The 5,385-nt window shown below is 39.9% G+C and overlaps 1 pseudogene; it reads left to right on the top strand.

The window, feature by feature from the left end:
• Window positions 1–2,570: 2,570 nt before the first annotated feature.
• LOC109484545 overlaps window positions 2,571–5,385 on the top strand; it is a 6,085-nt pseudogene continuing 3,270 nt past the window's right edge.

Below are 5,385 nucleotides of genomic sequence, written 5' to 3'. Positions count from 1 at the left end.
GTTCTTCTAACATATACACACATTACACCATCACACCATATTGATACATGAAGTAAGATATGTTCCCTCAGACCGTCATATATTTTATTGCAAACTAAAAAGTCATTATCTTGAAATTTGTGCATAAATCACAATAGGAACAACTTTGTTTATCCCTCAATAGGTTAAGTAATATTATTAAGAATTGTTAGAAATATAAATTATGATCCATGCTTGAACTTCATGTAATATCCCCAGCTAAAGAAGACAGTGTGAAGACTATGAACATTGCTGTATATATTTTATGTAAACCTGTGATTGTGGAACAACAACGTGAATCTAGCGTAGCTGCGTTTGGCAGGTTCTGTGCTGCTCTTTCCTGTGGCCTTTTTAACATGACTGTGTTGCATATCCTGTTAGCTGCATGTAGCACTAGAGGCCACACCAATGCTTTCCTCCTCTCCCTCTACATTTATCCAGACATAAGATATATCAAAGAAATGAATAGCTAATGTAGTCGGTGTGGCATAATGTTTATCTTCTTGTAGAGTGTATTTAAGGTACTCTCTCTAGCTATACTGTAAAATACACAAAGCAGTAACATCTACTGTGCTTTGCATTGCTTTTTTTGGCTGCTCACATCTGTCATCAGAAGACTAGCTTTCTCCAAGGACATTTGCAACCAAAACACTGTTTATAACGCAACTACATTCTAAAGTATAGGCTGTGATTTACAATTGCAACAGCCCATGTACAATTTACTTGAAACCAGTTGAGTCCTGTTCTAGCTGCATTTATATGAATGGCAAAACTTGTTGATTTTGGAAAGGTTTTTACAAGGACATTGGTTTTTCTAACACCCATGGTGTTGGTGCTTTAAAGAATGTTTACAGTGGGGCATCTATTGAAAATATAACATCTTGATGATTTGAGAGGTGCAATGAATTTATTTACATGTGAAAAAACTTTAGCCTGAAATTCAGCCTACATACAGTTGCTACCCTGCCATGAAGGGACTTTGTTTTTGGACTGAAACGCTCGAAAAGTCTGACGCTATAAATTGTAATAGCTCCTCCTATCTGCACTACCCTGTACTGCACATTAACTATTGTGTTAAACATTATTTTTGCATGTATCTGATCTATGTTGGCTATTATGTACATAATCACAAGATAATATTTGTTGATTGGCTTGTTTTTTATGCAATATGTATTTGGTACATATGTATGTGTCAGTTATTTTGGTTTTATATGAATTTACAATCATTTTTTGTAGTAGTAGCCACACTGTATGTTAGAGTGTTAAAAGCATATATTATGCTTGTAGCTCAATTTTATCACTAAATCTAGCTATGCCACATGGTAAATACAAATCTTGATAATGCTTTGTGGAACAAAAATTATTTGACAACAGATTATTAAGTTAGGTTTGTTACAAATGAAGTTTAATTTCTGTGCCACTGTGGACAACACAAAATTTATATTTGCTGTATAGAAACCTTACACATGAAGGTAGTAAAACAAACATGCATTGTATAAGACAGCTCTTGATTCTATTATCCTTTGCAGTGGTAAAGTGGCTGATTTTTGTTTAGAAGTCCATTTTGAACAGATCCAACATTTTCCAAAGTAACGCTAATCACATCCCAGTTTGTACATGTATTTTCTACAGAACTACAGACATACCAATAACAACTCATCCAACTTTTGCAGTTTTGATAAACCATGCATGCTTATGTCAATATATATGTATGATATATATATATATTCGTTAAGTTTCACAGTGTGTCACAATGCCATGGATTTTATAAAGACATGTACTCAGACTAGCATTGTATGTTGCTCCTCTGGAAAAGAGACAGATACAGAATTGTATGCGTAGTTAAGTCATAATAGTTAGTCCTAGCTTTAACATACTGGTATTGTTTAAGTAGTGATACTCCACATGATATGTAGAATGCACTGATGCATGCAGACTGTTCCAGTAATGGGTTTGATTACATTTTATACAGAGCATATGTATAATAAGACAGGTGCTTGTTGATAGTTTATTCAATCACATAAACTATTGTAACAACAGTGTACAAGGTAATGTGATAGTTGTGCATGTGGTATAACTGAAGATAGTGCAACACACATGTAGTTAACGGAATGGCTAACCAAAATATCAGAATTTTTGTATGATGTCTTGTAAATGATGGGAGGATAGCTGGAGGGTGAATAAAGTTTGTGGAACTACTGTTAGCGGAGTGTTTGTAACTGTTGCTTTACTTGCTAGGTAAGAAGACCATTTACATATTGATGCATTTTGTCTTGGTTGCCAAACAAGTGAGCCGAAATTTCCCAACAGTGTTTGATGTTAGAAGGGAAATCTCAGCACATACGAGGCTAATCTCTCTACTAATACAAAAATAGACAAACATTCCAATGATATGAAAAAGCAACAGACATGATCCTGGCAAATTTTGGCTCTTTTTACTCAGGAGCTTAGACTGAACTCCCTCTACATGCATGTTTATGACTGTGTAGTTAAGAGCTGGGTACAAAGGTCAACAACTCTAGAGTTCAATGTACATGTATGTAATGTGAACATTTCGAGCTGCTTGTATTTCGGGGAGTTCCTTGAACGTTGGAAGACCAGCCTTATCGTCGGGATTGTAGTTATGTAAGTACACGGGCATTTCCAGTTGTCGTTTAGCCATAGTGTAAGTTCTGTCAGCCTGGTATCAAAACCTGTCATTCTCCTCTTTCGTCCTCGGAAGCTCTGATACTTTCTGACACCGGGCTAAAGTTCAGTATAATTCGTATCGGTCTTTCTGTTTTCTATCGGCTGCTATCAAAGGGTTTAACTATGTGATTTTACCCTAACCAAGCAGCCAAAATACCGCAGGTGTAACTTAAGCAATGTTTTCAATATTCTGAAATACACCAATAGCTCATAATGTTACCGCAAATATGATTTTTCCGTTCTCACTGTGCTTGTTGTTTTCCTCTGCATGTTGCACCTGAATTTTACCTTATAGATACATGTATTTGGACATTGCCATTAACGTTGATCCCTGTAGCCTGACACAATGAAGACAGACGTGGACCCGGTGCATGTCGCAGTCGGACTGCTGGTGCCAGTTGTGACGTACCTGCTGTACGTAGTGACCAAGTTCGTCTGGAGATACTGGCGGGAGTTCCGAGTGGGGCGGCCGTTCCCCTGCCCTCCCTACCACTGGCTGTACGGCAACCTGCACCTGGTGGGTACTCAATGTGGACAAGGAGCTTAAAATCTAGATTTTAAGTTTGATGTTGGCAATACTGTAGGAGTTTAAATTTTCTCTGACTGCCCCGTTTTTCTTAGCCTGGGTGCCAGACCTGTGGATCTGGGCCTAACTGAGGGGGGCTGTGATCTAATTTCCTTGGGGGCACTGGTTGGTCCTGGAGCTGAGAAACTGGCCTGTGTAGGCCATGGAAACAGTCTGGCTATGTTTTTCTGAAACACCGCCCCCTCAGAGTGTGCCCAAAAGCGATGAAGACAGAGAAATCGTTATGACCCCCATCTGCTTGGAGATGAGCAAGAAATTTGCATTAACTCCACGGAAGGAACATTTCGGAGCAACTACCGTGGCGTATGTTATGCATAATACCATGAATACATTGTACATAGATACACATTATGTTCGAAACCTTACTGCTTTCGTGCTCATCGTATGATTGCCCATGGAAACATTTCGTTCCTGAAGTGCTCAAGTGCCCTTCTGAGTATTGTAACTTAACACACACACAGACGGACGGGCGTTTTGGAGAGCGGTTTCTGTCCATGTCGCGGGAGATCGTGGAGAAACACCCGCGTGCGCACTGCTTCTGGGTGAGCGTCCTCCCGCCCGCCGTCATGGTCACCCACCCTGATACCATCAGGCAACTGCTCAAAACTACCAGTACGTGTTTCTACGTAATGTAAGGAGAAACATTAGATATACATGTATCTATCGACCAGACACCTATCGTTTACGTAGTTACAGTTGTGTGCTCCCTTAACTTGCAATTAGAGTATTAAAGTTCAGTACAGTTAGAAATGATAAAGAATTAAAGTGCGAACTGAGTGTAGAAAAATGTACTAGTAGCTTCTTGTGATCACTGTTAGCATATCTTTATGGTGATAATCTTTTTACATTCATTGTTTCAGCCAAGAAGTCTGACGATTATGATCAGTTACGGCCATGGCTAGGTAAGAAACCTAATCTCCAAGCAGATCTTTTGGTTTCGGTGGCTAATGGACACTCCTCTGGCCAATGGATACTGTCTTGCCACCAAAAGATCTGCTTGGAGATTAAGAAACCTCCGTGTTACACGTGCGTACTTTATCGGTGCCATGAAACCACTCTGTGCTATTAAACACCATGACACTTCAAGTGCGTCCTTTTGAAGTGCTTTTCAACTTCGAAAGTCCCTACCGATGGTAGCTTTTCCCAGTTGTGAACCTACAGTACAGTTTGCAGAGCATCTAGACAGAATATTACGGAAACAGCTCTTTCAAATCCCTGAGTAAAAGTACTGTATGTTTTGTGTGGTTGCCAGGTAACGGTCTGATCACGAGTACCGGTGACGTATGGAAGGTTCACCGCCGCCTCCTCACGCCTGCCTTCCACTTCGACATCCTGAAAAACTACGTCAGCGTCTACAACAGGGCGGCGGAACACATGATCGTGAGTGTGCTCTTATCTCTGGCAAGGAGCTTATTTTTTCATCAGTCTTTGTGTTCCTTTCGACAGGAAAAACCGTACAGAAAGTATGAAGGGATACCCGCGCTATCTTACCTGACTGACGCTACTCTAACCGCCACGTAACGTCTGACTCTGCGCCTTCGACTCTTTCGAAAATTCATCCTGTTGCTTTGATATTTTGTTTTACGGATTCCCCTTTCGTTCTGGTGAGAAGAGGCAAGTTAAATCATTACGGATATGACAGAATGCTACATCGGAGGAGGGTATACTTCTTTCAAGTTTAAAATTAATTTTTCTTCAAATAGTACCTTCGTCACTATTCTGTATGTTCAATTTTGTAGTTCCTGTCTTTATAATCTGCATGTAGGAAAAACTTTCGAAGTATACTGGGAAAGAGGACAGTTTCGAGATATTCCAACAGGCCAGTCTGTGTACGATGGAAGTCATCCTGCAGTGCGCCTTTTCAGGAGGAGAAATGTCGGAGCAGTGAGTATTTCTTGGGTCATAAAAAAAATCTACACATTTTTGGTTAGAATCTAAACCGACATTTTTACGGACGTGTAATGTACACATGAAGCGATAGTATCATAGTTACCTATAGCTCAGCCTAGTATAATACTTTACATCTTTAGCCTGGTATCCAGCCTTGTTAGCTTTAGTCCGCTACCCAAGATCCGCTCCCCGCCAACAAGACT

This window comes from Branchiostoma belcheri, unplaced genomic scaffold (genome assembly GCF_001625305.1).
Source record: "Branchiostoma belcheri isolate BF01 breed outbred unplaced genomic scaffold, Haploidv18h27 scaffold7, whole genome shotgun sequence".
Taxonomy (NCBI): Eukaryota; Metazoa; Chordata; class Leptocardii; order Amphioxiformes; family Branchiostomatidae; genus Branchiostoma; species Branchiostoma belcheri.
The sequence above is the reverse complement of the archived record's forward strand: the minus strand, read 5'-3'. Positions and strand labels throughout refer to the sequence as shown.